The following is a 16,450-nucleotide window of genomic DNA, read 5'->3' on the forward strand; positions in this document are numbered from 1 at the left end:
AAAGATGAACTTCAACAGGTGTCATGGGACGTCCGCCCCGAACAAATGCAACGGAGAATAACAAACAAAATGAGGTCAGAAAAGAGAGGTTGGCAGACTTTCAGATCGTCGTACCAAAGGTCCCGAGTTTGAAACCCACTGATGGCGATTTTTTTAACAGTTTACGCCTGAAGTTGTTACGTGGGAGAATATTTTTCGACATATAGAAGGACGTTTCAGGGTTTGTAGCTCTTCTTTTGGCAATCTGCTTTCGCTTCGTTAGTTGAAAGTAACAGACCTGTACAGAGTGAGTCACCAACTATTGCCACCAAGAATAACTCCGCAAGTATGATAGCTGAAAAGTCGCATGGGACAACGGGGGCCGTAATATGACGTTCTTTTTTGTTGCTAGGTGGGGTCGCTTCAGACATATGGTCAACTTTGTTTCTTTAAATGGGATGCTATAGTTTGGTTCTTATTTTCTGATAGCGGCTATCGAGACCATTGCAATGATGTGCAACAGTAATGTCTTTGAAGGTCAACGAAGGTCATAAATGTGGCATGAACGTCCGTTTATAGAAGGTGTTCGAAGTTATGACCACTGGTATCTATGCAGTGCTGCAATCTTCTTATCAAGGATTGATTAGTATTCCTTACCACATCGGCACTTATCGAAGCACATGCTCTGACAGTTCTCTCTTGCATATCTTCAAGTATTGTTGGAACGTCTTTATAAACAATGTCGCTTACAAATCCCCACAAGAAAAAAATCGAGAGGCGTCAAGTGTGACGAACGAGTCAGCCGGGACACAAATCTTCCGCGTCCAATCCAACGATTTGGGAATTGTCTCTGCACCTAATTTCCAGCCATCAGCGAAAAATTTGCCGGACATCCATCGTATTGATACCACATTCTGTTCCTTGTTCCTAAAGGCATTTCTTCCCATAAGAGACCAAATGTTTCTTGCAGGATTGTGGTGTACTTCCTACCATTAAAATTTCCTTCGATGAAACGGGGGCCTATAATTCTGTCCTCCAGAATCCCACACTATACATTCACCGCGACGGTTTTTGGTGTGCAACTGGCCGCAGCCAACATGGATTTTTTCAGTTGCTCAGTAATGCATATTATGAGAATTAACATTTCCATGGTTGGTGAATGTAGCATAATCAGTAAGTAAAATCAAATTAATAAATGTGTCATCCCTCTGAATCTGAAGTTGAGCTCATCGGCAAAATTCAGTGCAACGCATACAATCCGCACCACTTGATTCTTGGTGGCGACGGATATGGTAAGGATGATATTTATGGTGATGCCGAACACGAACAACAGTCCTCTGGCTCATGCGAGATTCGGTTGCGATTTGACGCGAACTAACATAAGAGTACCGATTTCCGTTTCCTCGTTAGTAACTTTACTTTGCTGAATATTTTCGATGCGTTAAAGAGCCAGTTATTCTCAGTTTATCATACACATATTTAAATGTACGACGTGTAGGGTGAGTACGTTGAGGATATCTTTCAGCGTATAAGTCTAGCGTTCACTGAACTTCGTTGGCATTCTCCATAAATGAGAATCATATCGACTTGTTCTTCGAGGGAATACATCATTCACATTCGCTTGATTCGACGATACCAGTCTTAGCGTTCTTGTTAGTGTTGTATTGCAAACCGTCGAATGGTGTTTACATGTCAATGGCACGTTAGATGGATATGCCGTATTCGGCGAATATTTGCTATTTGCACGATGTTCGAGAGAGAATTGTCACAGCATGTGTTTCGATAAGTGCCGATGTAATAAGGAATACCACTCAATCGATGATAAGAATGTTGCAACACTGCACTGATCGACCACCATCTGTAAATGGACGTTCATGCCACCTTTTGTGACCTTCGTTGACCTTCAAAAACCTTACTGTTACACATTATTGGATTCGTGTCGATAGCCGCCATCAGAAAATTAGTACGAAACTATATCATCCCATTTAAAAAAAAAAAGAAAAAAAAAGTTGATCTTCATATCTCTGACACGACCCCACCTAGCAACAAAAAACCAACGTCTTATTATGGCCCACGTTGTCCCATGCAACATTCGTCCAACGAACTTTTCAGGTAGTATTATACTTTCGGAGTTATTCTGTGGGGCAATAGTTAGTGACTCATGCTGTAGAGTACATTTGTATAGAAAGGTGTGTTGTTATCTATACAAATGTACGCTGTAGGTTTGCTACTGCCAACTAACGAAACGAAAGCAGACTGCCAAAAGAACATTACTACAAACTCCGAAACGTCCTTTTACATATCAGAAAAATGTTCTTCCATATAACAATTTCACACGGAAACTGTTAAAAAAATCGCCATCAGTGGGTTTCGAACTCGGGGCTATAGTATGACGATCTGACGCTCCACCAACTCGCCCTACCCTAGATCTTCACATTTATTGCTAATGCATAAGGTTTCTGTATACTTCATAGTTCTGGTGTTACTTCTAATTACCGTTTACGCATCTTCTACTGCACGGCAGCTCACAGCACGGACTAAATCGGTGTCTTGGTTCATACTCTGTTGATACACAACGTCGGGTACATATCTGAGTGTGTTACATCTGGAGGTTGGTAGTTGTCTTTGCGGAGTGTTGACAGGGTGTGAACGAGACTTTTTGCCAGCGCAGCAGGTAGCTTGCGCGTGTGTTCGCGGAGGCGGCCGCGGCCCACGGCGGCCATTAGTCGCTGATTTACGCCGCCTCTCCATATTCATAGGCTTGTCCTAGGCGGCCGGTCCACGCTGCCCGTCTGCCCGTCTGCCCGCTGTCTCGTCTCGGGCCGATCTCGCAGCCACGCCCTACGGCAGCTGCTCTTCTCCAGCCAATCCAGAACTGGCGAGATTCAGCACATATTTCTTCGTACAGGACCACCACCACCCCTCCCCCCCCCCCCCCCCCCCGCCGATTTTGTTATGAGTGGACGCGCTGTGGACGGACGTTACTATGTAAGGAAGAGACGTAATGGCGGACTCGTACGCAGTTTAAAAGTGTGCTCGACCATAGGGGTAAAACTACTTTTCTGCGCCTGTAAACCAATCAGGGCCACCTCATGCTGCAAGAGCTTTGAGTTTCAAAGAAATACTACGAGCGTTTCAGTTCAGCGCACCATACCATTGGACAGCTATAAAAATCTTCTGAAGAGACGCGTGCCGCATGCCATAAAGTACGCGAATAAGGTCGGGACAGACATACATCTGAGGACCTCTGGAGGATCGGGGTGATACTATCGCATGTGCAGTGAAAATCCAGAAGACGACGGAGAGCTAAACCACGTCATATTGGGATGTACTTAGTATGCCCCTGATGAAACTAAAATGTGGGAAAAATCCACACTATGCGGATTACTATAGAAACAAATATTAAAACCCAGAACTATCTCGAAATTAACGATTTAAGAGCACTTTATCTCCAAGAAGTGGAAATAAGTGTTTGTCATTTCAAACATTGACGTTTAAGTTATACGTGTATAAAATAACTGTGTACATAAGATTTAACTGCCGGCCGGAGTGGCCAAGCGGTTCTAGGCGCTACAGTCTGGAAACGCGCGACCGCTACGGTCGTAGGTTCGAATCCTGCCTCGGGCATGGATATGTGTGATGTCCTTAGGTTAATTAGGTTTAAGTTGTTCTAAGTTCTAGGGGACTGATGACCTCAGAAGTCCCATAGTGCTCAGAGCCATTTGAACCATTTTAAAATTTCACTGTTTCCGCTAACCTTTAAATGGGCGCATTGTTTCCAGAAGGTGAAAACAAATCAGTTGGTGATAGTGAAAGTTCAGCCGTGGACAGCCCATCAAAAAATACGAGGGCGGATCTAAATCTTGAAACAGCCGAACATCAGTATTTCACCCCTAAGTACGTACATTACTGTTTCCGGTGAACTTGCCAGACACCTCGTTGAATAAACAGCTTTCCACTTCAGGTATCGATATGTCGCACAACAATTAGTGCAAATCGTATACTTGAGTGAGACCAAAGTGGTATTTACAGACATGATGAGTTTCGTATCGACAAAAGAAAGTGGGTCAGTTTGCTAGCAGCTTCTAAGCGTTACATGGGCCCGATAAGTTTGCACGTTGTTTAACTAGTCCTATCCTGACGGAGCTTAATTTAGAGTTCTCTTGCCGCAGGCAACAAGCGACAACACGCAACGTCGTCCTAATCTCTGCAGACATTGCACAAGCCACTTCCTTGTGATTACCGACACAACCTCCGTGTATGTGGCGTGGTGTGTCTCCTACAGGAAGAACGAAACTTACTTACAATTGAAATTACAATTGAATCAATACCATTAGCTGCTGACGGCCGTTGATATACATCAACGGGGACAGTTGAAAATGTGTGCCCCGACCGGGACTCGAACCCGAATCTCCTCCTTACATGGCAGACGCTCTATGCATCTGAGCCACCGAGGGCATATACGATAGTGCGACTCCAGGGATTTATCGCCGGTATGCTCCCCGTGAGACCCACATTCTCAACTTATGGTCCACACACTACATTCGTAGTGCCCCTGCCATTATACCCATGACTCGCGGCAGACAATCTACCGAGTGCCACTGAGAATGTGGATCTCACAGGGAACATACCGGCGATAAATCCCTGCAGTTGCACTATCCTCTGTGCCCTCGGTGGCTCAGGTGGATAGAGCGTCTGCCATGTAAGCAGGAGATACCGGGTTCGAGTCCCGGTCGGGGCACACTTTTTCAGCTGTCCCCGTTGATGTATATCAACGCCCTTCAGCAGCTAATGGTATTGATTCAATTGTAATTTCATTCTAGATAGCTGCACGGTCACCAATGGCATCTGTTCTTTCGGACATGTTCGAAAAGAACAGATGCCATCTTCATATTTATAATTGAGGTTTTCTCTGGAACAATGACATAACTGAAATCCAAATTAATCAGAACCCTTACATATTACACTATCACACCATATGTTTTGAAACAATATTTCGTTCTAATTTGACTGTAATTCTGTCGATGTACAAGAATTTGAAATGAACGGAAAGCAATTTAAAATGTTTAATGCTGTGTACCTCGATCTCATTATATTTCAGTTCTCTCTCTCTCTCTCTCTCTCTCTCTCTCTCTCTCTCTCTCTCTCTCTCTCTCTCCCCCCTCTCCCTCCCTTCCTTCAGAGAAAGCCTCAGTTTCATTATCGGCCTTCCATATACTGCCATTGAAAACTACTACTACATCTTCTACTACTGCTAATAATAGTCGTCGTCACTGTCATCTCCTTCAGTAGTTAAGTCTGATGATGTTTGGTTTGTGGGACGCTCAACTGCGCGGTCATCAGCGCCTGTAGAAAGTCCCAATTTTTTACACAGCGCAATTTTTGTTCACAGTACAGTGTAGCCAGGGAATCGAACCCGGAACCCCCGTGATCCAGTATCTAGCTAGGTCTGCCGGTCTGTAAGCCCATTGACCCTTTGTTTTGCCAATTAATTTTTGCCTGCATATCGGAACTCAATAGGCTTGCTCTAGTAGTTACTCATTGCCCATTCGAAGGACATGGGTGAGCCATTTTTGACCATATGTTTGTTTTTTGTGGTTTATTGACATTCGTCTGCCAGTTACAAAGACAAAGCTAATATCAGGAGAGTCACTAGGAAATGTGGTAGAACCGCTCTGTCTCTCCATATGTATAGACGATCTGTTCAGTAGTGATTGAAGGTGACTAGGGCAGAATTTCTATTTGGTGCTACGAATGGCAGCTGGCTTTAAATGTGGATAAATTGAAGTTAGCCAGTCGTTACTGGTGATGTAGCCGAAGAATGCCCAATCCAGTGGTCGCGAAATGGTTCTTTAAAGAAGTTACGCACGTGAATAGCAAAATGCGCTGGAACTCCGTTCTGCTTTCCAATTATTCCCCTGCAGCATATCTTCTTGGGTACATAGTAAGGACACCAATACAACTACCTATTTCTTCAGCTGTAAGAAATCGAGAGAGGTACGAGCACTTCTCCGACAGTGTGTATACAGGATCTCCCAGGAGGTATGGTCAGTATTCAGAGATACGATAGGAAGAATTACACCGAGCAAAAAAGTCCGCTAAACATGGGCCCTAAAATGCATACCTGAAGCGATATTAGCACTTTAATCTTCGTTATCGTGAAATAAATCTCATCTACTGCAAGCTCTTTGCTTTCCTTATTTTTAGAGGTGATAGTATGGATCAAAACAAGAAAATAAACGCCCAGTAAACACGGGCTACAAAGTGTATATCTTAGTAGGTGTGAGTACTTGAATCATCTTCGCTACTGTGAAACACATCTCTTCCTATGAACAACTGTTCATACCTCTTAAGGTACGCACTTCAGAGCCAATGTTAACTATGTTTTTTCGCTTCGAATGATCCTTCCTCTCATTCATGAATATTGATCATTCCTGCTGGGACGCCCTGTTCAAGTAAAAAAAAAAAAAATTTCAGTTTAGCGAGCTTATAATATGAAGGTGAAAATTTAGGGCAGGTGGTAAGAGAGTAACGGTTTAACAGGGTTTTTTTTATCGCTTGATCTAAGTGTTTGTCTTTTTTTGTGTTGTGTCTGGCCTTTGGCCTACGATTTTAGAGTGGGGTTTGTAGTGCGTTTCTTGGTGGTTGGCTTTTCCTTTTTCGTTTCTATGGTCGGCCAACCACTGTGATTTTAATCCCTTTTGTCTGGTCTCTGTCTTTCTTGTCCTATGTCGTCTCTTGTCATCTCCATTGTCTGTTTTTATTCCTTGTGGGGGTTTAAAGTTCATGGAAAAAGGGACCGATGGCCCTAGCAGTCGAAGCAGAGCTGTCATTGAGTTTCTTTTGGCATCGCAGATATTCATCGCCGCTTGCAGAATGTCTACGGAGACCTCGCAGTGAACAAAACCGTGTTGAGTCGTGGGGCGAGGGTTCTGTCATCATCGCACCAAAGTCGCGCAAACCGCCCGATCTCCCGAATGCCGACCGGCCGCACACAGCTGTGATTCCTGCATTGTTGCCCATCCCACCAGTTGGGCTGCTCGCTAGGTTCCTCGCCCGCCTACAGAAGGCTTCTATCTGTTTGGCCCTAGGAAAGTTGAACTCCGCGGGGAGCAGTACGTGGATGACAGAGAGGTTATTGATGCAGCAAGGTGTTGGCTCTGACGTCGAACAATATAGTGCTACCATGCCGGCCTACAGGTCCTCCTAGTGAGATGGCCTGAGGCCATCGCTTTGGACGCAGATTTTGTTGACAGTAAGGTTTTGTAGGCGAAAGATTGGGAAATAAAATGGTGTATTGGATTCCTGAATAAAATCAAACCACTCTTAGAAAAAAGAAGGTATTGCGTTACCTACTGAAAGCCCCCTCGTACATTTGACAAAGTTATTTTTACAGTGTAATAGGGCCTGAGACGGCGCACTTCCATTCCAGCAGTAACCGCTCAGGAAGCTGGAGCGATGCGACCGTCCCAGCGGCTCCTGTGCCTGCCGTGGGACAGACAACTCGCATTCCGCTATAACACGTCGCGTACACGCAAACGTGGCGTTCTCGTATTACGCTGGCTGCCCCCGCTCGCTCACTAATTACGCGCTTTCGCTGCAGCCGTGTTGTAATTGGGTGAAACTTGCCGCCATTGTCGGCCCGGCGCGGGTCTAAAGTGTTTCCGTCAGAGGAGACTTTCGCTACCTTGGAAGGCACGCACACTCACCAGAGCGTACCCGTGAGAAACTGGAGCTGCTGGTGACGTCACCTGCGGGAGATAAGCTCATCAAGCCAACGTAAAGCTTTCCGAGCCCAGAGGACGTTTAACACGAATTAGTTGTGGTGTGAACTCGGGAACATCCTGCAGAGGCCTGTTCAAAGAATAAGTAATACCAACTACTGCTCCCCAATACACACCGAGGTGACGAAAGTCATGGGATATATATACACAGGGTGGTCCATTGATAATGACCGGGCCAAATATCTCACGAAATAAGCATCAAACGAAAAAACTATAAAGAACGAAACTCGTCTAGCTTGAAGGGGAAAACCAGATGGCGCTATGGTTAGCCCGCTAGATGGCGATGCCATCGGTCAAACGGATATCAAGTGCGTTTTTTAAATAGGAACCCCCCTTTTTATTACATATTCGTGTAGTACGTAAAGAAATATGAATGTTTTAGTTGGACCATTTTTTCGCTTTGTGATAGACGGCGCTGTAATAGTCATAAACGTATAAGTACGTGGTATCACGTAACATTCCGCCAGTGCGGACGGTATTTGCTTCGTGATACATTACCCGTGTTAAAATGAACCGTTTACCAATTGTGGAAAATGTCGATATCGTGTTGATGTATGGCTATTCTGATCAAACTGCCCAACGGCCGTGTGCTATGTATGCTGCTCGGTACCCTGGACGACATCATCCAAGTGTCCGGACCGTTCGCCGGATAGTTACGTTATTTAAGGAAACAGGAAGTGTTCAGCCACATGTGAAACGTCAACCACGACCTGCAACAAATGATGATGCCCAAGTAGGTGTTTTAGCTGCTGTCGCGGCTAATCCGCACATTAGTAGCAGACAAATTGCGCAAGAATCGGGAATCTCAAAAACGTCGGTGTTGAGAATGCTACATTAACGTCGACTGCACCCGCACCATATTTCTATGCACCAGGAATTACATGGCGACGACTTTGAACGTCGTGCACAGTTCTGCCATTGGGCACAAAAGAAATTACGGGACGGTGACAGATATTTTGCACGCGTTCTATTTAGCGACGAAGCGTCATTCACCAATAGCGGTAACGTAAACCGGCATAATATGCACTATTTGGCAACGGAAAATCCACGATGGCTGCGACAAGTGGAACATCAGCGACCTTGGCGCGTTAATGTATGGTGCGGCATTATGGTAGGAAGGATAATTGGCCCGCATTTTATCGATGGCAATCTAAATGGTGCAACGTATGCTGATTTCCTACGTAATGTTCTACCGATGTTACTACAAGATGTTTCACTGGGTGACGGAATGGCGATGCACTTCCAGCATGATGGACGCCCGGCACATAGCTCGCGTGCGGTTGAAGCGGTACTGAATAGCATATTTCATGACAGATGGATTGGTCGTCAAAGGACCATACCATGGCCCGCACGTTCACAGGATCTGAAGTCCCCGGATTTTTTCTGTGGGGAAAGTTGAAGCATATTTGCTATCGTGATCCACCAACAGCGCCTGACAACATGCGTCAGCGCATTGTCAATGCATGTGCGAACATTACGGAAGGCGAACTACTCGCTGTTGAGGGAAATGTCGTTACACGTATTGCATTTATGTTGACGGACATCATTTTGAGCATTTATTGCATTAATGTGGTATTTACACGTAATCATGCTATAACACCATGCGTTCTCAGAAATGATAAGTTCACAAAGGTACATGTATCACATTGGAACAACCGAAATATAATTTTCAAACGTACCTACGTTCTGTATTTTAATTTTAAAAACCTACCTGTTACCAGCTGTTCGTCTAAAATTGTGAGCCATATGTTTGTGACTATTACAGCGCCATCTATCAAAAAGCGAAAAAGTGGTCCAACTAAAACATTCATATTTCTTTACGTACTACACGAATATGTAATAAAAAATGGGGGTTCCTATTTTTAAAAAAAAGCAGTTTATATCCTTTTGACGTATAACAGCGCCATCTAGCGGGGCAACCATACCGCCATCTGGTTTCCCCCTTCAAGCTAAACACGTTTAGTTCTTTATAGTTTTTTCATTTGACGCTTATTTTGTGAGATATTTGGCCCGGTCACGATCAGTGGACCACCCTGTATGTATGGCGTTAGGATAGAGTAATCGCGTGTATGAGGCGTGGAAGGGCTTGCATTTGCGGAGCTGTCATTTGTACTCTGGTGATACATGTGATAAAGTTTCCGAAGTGATTATGGCCACACGGCGGGAATTAACCGACCTTTGAACGCGGAATGGTAGTTGCAACTAGACGCATGGGACATTCCGCTTCAGAAATCTTTAGGAAATTCAATATTCCGTGATCCAGTGTCAAACAGTGTACCGAGAATATCAAATTTCAGGCATTACTTCTCACCACGAGCAACGCGGCGGTTGACGGCCTTCACTTACGATAGTGAGCAGAGTTGCGTTGGCAGTGCTAACAGAGAAGCAAAACTGCTTGAAATAACCGAAGAAACTAAAGTGGGGCGTACGACGAACGTATCCGTTAGTATATTGCGGCGAAATTTGGCGTTAATAGGCTATGGGCATAGATGACCGACGCGAGTGCCTTAGGTAACAACGCCACATCGCCTGGAGCGCCGCTCGTGACGATATCGCTTGGACTCTAGACGACTGGAAAACCGTGACCTGGTCAGATGTGTCCCGATTTCAGTTGGTAAGAGTTGGTTAGTGTGTGGCGCAGACCCTATGAAGCCGCTGACAAAGGTTCTCGACAAGCCACTATGCAAGTCAGTGGCAGCTCCATTATGGTGTGGGCTCGATCCTCCGGTCCAACTTATCATTGACTGGAGAAGACCATTTCCAGCCATTCGTGGATTTGATGTTCCCGAACAACGATGGAATTTTTATGGAGGACAATGCGCCATCTCACCGGGTCACGCCACAGTTATTGTCCATTGGTTTAGAGAACATTCTGGGCAATTCCAGCGCATGTTTTCTCCACCCAGATCGCCCGACTTGAGTCCCATCGAACAGCTGTGGGATATAATCGAGAGGTCAGTTCGTGCACAAAATGCTGCACCGGCAATATTTTCAAAATTATTGACAGCTATATATGCCCAGGACGTCTGCAGGGAATACCAACGACTTTGAGTCCGTCACGTCAAGTTGCTGCACTATGGCGGGCAAAAGGAGTTGCGACAGTATATTAGGAGGTATTCCATGACTTTTGTCGTCTCACTGTATTTATTCCTGAATAAAATTTATCATTAAAAAGATCTGTTTTTCACGCTAACAGCTCAGTTTATGGAATCGATACTGGAAATAAATATAATCTTCACAAAGTTTTATACTCACTTAACCTTGGTCCAGAAAGATGCCCATTATTCAGGAAGACGCGTTTTCAGTAACTTGCCAGTGAGCCATAAAATGTTCATTATTTGTTAAAGTTCAGTTTAACTGGAGCCTGGATAATGGACTGGTAGTAAATAAATGTCGTGTGAGTAGGGGCTCCCGTCGGGTATACTGTTCGCCGGGTGCAAGTCTGTCGATTTGACGCCACTTCGGCGACTTGCGCGTCGATGGGGATAAAATGATGATGTTAGGACAACACAACACCCAGTCCCTGAGCGGAGAAAGTCTCCGACCCAGCCGGGACTCTTAAGCTGGGCCCTTAGGATTGACATTCTGTCGCGCTGACCACTCAGCTACCTGGGGCGGACAATGTTCTGGTGACCAACTCGTTTTACCAGAACCGACAGATGTGTATATGTCACTAATAATATCCGATCTGACTTCTATAGAAATTCAGTGCAGTTATACGGTCAATGTAAATATGTATCGTAAAATGATTTTTCTATTTAATGGTGCTTGACAGCAGTTGTCTAAGAATTGTGATATGCACTTCGGTGTATTGCACATTTACATGTTTAGTGACAAGTTTGTTATTATCTTTTACGTGAATATATGTTAGACATTTTTGGCTTACTCCGCATCCATCATGACCATTTCACTCGGGATCTGTTGAAGGCACATTAGGATATCTTTTTCTGTCTTAAAATATCTTCTTGTTTCCTGGCCTATTTTAGATCTTGGAGGATCTCTTCATTGTGTGTTTATTGGAATGAAACTGAGTGAGGTGGTGTAGTGGTTAGCAAACGGCACTAGTGTTTGGGAAAGCGACAGTTCAGATCCCCGCCCGGGTTCCCAGATTTAGGTTTTCCATGTAAATCGCTCCAGGTAAATGCCAGGATGGTTCTTCTGAAAGGGCACGCCCGGTTTTCTCCTCCACCTGAGCTTGTGCTCAGACTTTAATGCCCGCGCTGTCGACCGAATGTTAAACTGTACTCTTCTTCCTCTTATTGGAACGAATAGTACGTCTAATGTGATGTAACGGCAAAGTCGTGTATATCGTCCAGTGCCTTTCAGCACAGATGCTTCTTTGCTTTCCTTTTTTAGTTGCAGATGCTGCCGTAAACTTGATTATTCGGTAGTATTTGGTCACCTGAACACCAAATACAGTTATCAAGATTTGCATAAATAATGCCAATGAATTATATACGATGTTCCTAATAAATGGTTTTGTTCATTAAAGGCTCTTACAAACATTCTTTCTTTTAAGTGTTCAGTTTGGTCGTTGTTTTCTTAAACATAATATAGATGACTGGTCGTGGATTGAAACTAGTCATTATCAATCATTAGGTAGAAAATAATCGCACCAATATACTATTTAGATGTGCAAAGCTAATGACTTTGGTGTCCAAATTTACGCGTCATCCTTCTTCCTATGGATCTAGGTTTGCCGTTCCCTAGGTTGCACACTAAGAAAGCAATGATATACGTGGTTACTGAACAGAAGTGCACTGGCAGGCCAGTATTTGCTACCAAGTCACTTTTTAGTGTTCTATGCAGGGCTGTGGGCGGTCGAGAACGCATTGTAGGGGCGTGTCTTGTTGTCTGCACTTGGTGCTCTGCAGGCTATTCAGGAAATTTTCCTAGGTCCAGACAGTGCAGAACACCATCCACGTTCTGCACAGCCAGAAGAAAGAGGTGGCCTTCTGCTGAGTTGGCGGACTCAAGGGACTGGGGAGTGGGAAAGCCGAAAGAGCAGCGGAAGCAGCGTGCCAGAAAAACTTCACGCCCCCTCTACAGGCCGTCGTGTGAGGGTGACAAAGCGTGTGTTGGCCGAGTGGGAACGGCACTGGCGGAAAGTGGCCGTCAACGAGCTATGATCGTCCAAACCGAAATCATTCGCCCATGGCGCACATCCTTTCGAACTCTGCGAAGGAACGAAGTGGTTCTCACTCGCCTTCGTTTCGACTACTGCCCAACGGCGCATGCATATCCTTTGCGGCAAGAAGACCCACCGGAATGCAGTGTTTGCAGCGTTGCACTCAACGGTGCACTGTGTTTAACGGCGAAAAGGAAAAGGGAGATTGGGTTTAAGGTCCCGTCGACATGAGGTCATTGGAGACGGAGCACAAACTCGTATTGTTTCATGGATGGGGAAGGAAATCGGTTGTGCCCTTTCAAAGGAACCTGTCCGGCATTTTCCTGGAGCGATTGAGGAAAATCACTGGAAACCTTAATCTTGATGGCCGTCGTCCTCCCGGATGGGAGTTTAGTGTGCTTGACTAGAGCGCAACCGCTCAGTTGTTTCAACGGCCTTTGCGTTGTATGCTAATAGGAGGCAAGCCTTTGATCTACCGAGGACTTAACCTCCGATTTAGACGGTGACGGAACAATGACACGACAGTTGTTGACATTTTGTGTGGCGCCAGGACTCCTGCCCAGTTCAATTGGACGGAGCCTTTAATGTGTTTTTGAGTGGCTGGTTCGAGTGGCTGGTTCACTGAGTTCCACTTTTGTTTATTACTTTTAACGCGTGGCAGTGGAATGACTAGATACATTGGCATTTTTATGAGACAGTTTGTATTGCTATGGTTATTGTTACATGGCCCTTCGCTTCAGTTTTGACAAGAGTGCTCCTCATTCACCACTACCATTGGAAATCAATCCATCCATCCACGTCCGCAGCTCGTGGTCGTGAGGTAGCGTTCTCGCTTCCCGCGCCCGGGTTCCCGGGTTCGATTCCCGGCGGGGTCAGGGATTTTCTCTGCCTCGTGATGACTGGGTGTTGTGTGATGTCCTTAGGTTAGTTAGGTTTAAGTAGTTCTAAGTTCTAGGGGACTGATGACCATAGATGTTAAGTCCCATAGTGCTCAGAGCCAGTTGAACAATCCATCCATCCGAGGTCCTGCATGCACATGCATATTCTACAAACCACTGTGGAGTAGATGGCGGAGTGTTTTTCCCATTTTGCCACTTGAGGCGTCATCCCGTTCCAGTAACGTATGGAGTTCGGGAAGAGTGATCGGTAAATGGCTCTATGCAGACTGTAATTAATCTTGTCTTCATGATCCGTCGATCCCTGCGAGAGCGATACGTAGGTTGTAGTAGCATGTTCCTTGCGTGATCCTTGTTCCTTCAACTTTGTAAGTAGGCTTTCTCGATATAGTTTCCGTCTGTCTTCAAGCAATCTGCCAGTTCAGTTTTTTCAGCATCTCCGAGCCGTTCTCCCATATTTAAAACCTGCACCCATTTATACCGTCCTTCTTGCTACACGTACATCGCCTCTTCATGGTATAATTGGTACGGGTTCCCCTCACTTGTGAAATATTCTAGGCTAGGTCGTAATAGTGGTTTGTTAGCAATCTCCGTTATAGACCGATTCCATTTCTCCAGAGTTTTCTGTCAACGAACCGGAGTCTGCAGCCTGCTTTACCTACGGGTGAGCTTACGTGAACGTTTCATTCCGTATCCCTACAAATTGTTACACGCAGCTGTTTTTTTGAATTGACCTTTTCCAGTTGTGACCTATGGATACGTTTATAGTTCCGTGGGTGATAGTTCATGGGCGATCTTGAGTTTCCGACATGTACCTATGTCTTGTGGAATCTGTGCCAGGAGCAGTCTGCCGCACGCTGTTAGGGAGCTTATCGTGTGTGTGTGTGTGTGTGTGTGTGTGTGTGTGTGTGTAGTGGCGAGTGGACGCTGTTTTAATTAGCGGCCGGTCCCTTCTGCCGCAGTGAGTTGCCCGGGCAGTGCTAGCAGCAGCTGGCAGGACGGCGGGCGACCCCGCGTGGGAGCGGCCGCCTCGCGGCTCCATCACTCCTCATTGAGTGGACACACACACACACACACACACACACACACACACACACACACACACACGTGTGCTGTCCGCGTCCGCCGCCGCTGACACACTTGCCGCACCGAGCCGCTGCCCAAACAAACCCCCCACAGTGGCCGCCGCTCGCCGTGTTGTTGACCCTGCCGTGCAGAGCCCGCGCTGCACTGCCACTTCGTGGTGCCAGTCTTCCAAGCTCACGTCGCTGCATGCTGAGCTGAAATCTTGACTAATCTGAACAGGGTCTTCTTGCTTCTCTCTTTAAATACTATTATCTGGTGGTGGTGTTGCTCTGACAGCACTCTGGGCCGTCCGATCACATTGTTCTCTAACGCCAGATCGAAACATAAGCTATTACACGAGTCAGGTTACCTTCCACTGGGCACGTGGGTGCTCTCAACGATTGTGATATGACTTTCAAATGATAGAGCACAGCAACCAGTCATCCTTCTCTTGCAGGTTTCATTCGGCAAATCTAGATTTCGGCTAGAGCCTAGCCATTTCATCTTATCAATGCATGTTCTAGTAAGTCAGTCCCCTGTTGTTCGGGCTTCTGTTATAGTTCTTTCAAGACCCCTGCTGACTGCGATCCCTTTAAATGGTCGCACTGCATACAATATTAACAGCACAGCGCTCAGAACACTGTTGTACGCTCGTTGGCTGTCGGAGAGTGCGTGATGTAGGTGCGCAGAACGACCTTAAACATGATTGCTGTAATTCATGACTCAGACTGTAATTACAACTAAAAGTGCTAATAGAGGGTCACAAAAGTGGGCCCGAAAGTCAGTCAAGATAAAACAGTGTATGATTGAAGATGAAGAGGAAACGGAGGGATCACTGGCAATAGCAGATGCGAAATTTAAGAAGGCTAGGTCCTTCAGATATCTAGCAAGTACTGTCAGTACGAACAACAATAACATGGGAGTAAGAGATAATGAACCGGATAAGGCAAGATATTCAGCAGCAAACTACTGAACTCCACCACTACAACGCAATTATGTGATCCGTGTTAATGTACGGGTCTGAAACATGGACACGAAACAAGAAGACGGAGAGAAAAATTGACCTTCGCAAAGAAGGTGATCAGAAGAGTCTTTGGACCTGTATCAGAACATGGAAATTTTAGAAGGGAAACACGGAAATCCACATGCTGCTTAAAGAAACAGATGCGAATGCTGTTATAAAAAATGGCTCTGAGGACTATGGGACTTAACTTCTAAAGTCATCAGTCCCCTAGAACTTAGAACTAATTAAACCTAACTAACCTAAGGACATCACACACATCCATGCCCGAGGCAGGATTCGAACCTGCGACCGTAGCGGTCGCGCGGTTCCAGACTATAACGCCTAGAACCGCTCGGACACCCCGGCCGGCTACTGTTACAAAGAGAAGAAGAATTGAATGGATGGGACATGTAGTGATAAGAGAAAAAGGATGATGAAAGCAGTGCAAGAAGGAAGCGGCAAGGGACGAGACCCTTCGGTAGACCAAAACTCGGGTGCGTGGGTGGACCCTGGAGACCCTGGGAGCCTACGACTCCATGGCTAGCGACAGAGGCCAGTGGAAGAGGTTCGTGTGGCCAGCTTAGTAAGTGAAAGT

At 45.7% G+C, this 16,450-nt stretch overlaps 1 protein-coding gene and 1 non-coding gene across 2 annotated transcripts in view; both read left to right on the forward strand.

The window, feature by feature from the left end:
- Positions 1–16,450, forward strand: part of LOC126175916 (calcium/calmodulin-dependent protein kinase type IV-like) — a 366,189-nt gene that overhangs the window by 256,258 nt on the left and 93,481 nt on the right. The gene's annotated exons all lie outside the window — the stretch shown is intronic.
- On the forward strand, positions 4,646–4,720 carry Trnat-ugu (transfer RNA threonine (anticodon UGU)). Its single transcript has one exon. It is a non-coding gene; the product is annotated as a tRNA-Thr (tRNA).

This window comes from Schistocerca cancellata, chromosome 3 (genome assembly GCF_023864275.1).
Source record: "Schistocerca cancellata isolate TAMUIC-IGC-003103 chromosome 3, iqSchCanc2.1, whole genome shotgun sequence".
Taxonomy (NCBI): Eukaryota; Metazoa; Arthropoda; class Insecta; order Orthoptera; family Acrididae; genus Schistocerca; species Schistocerca cancellata.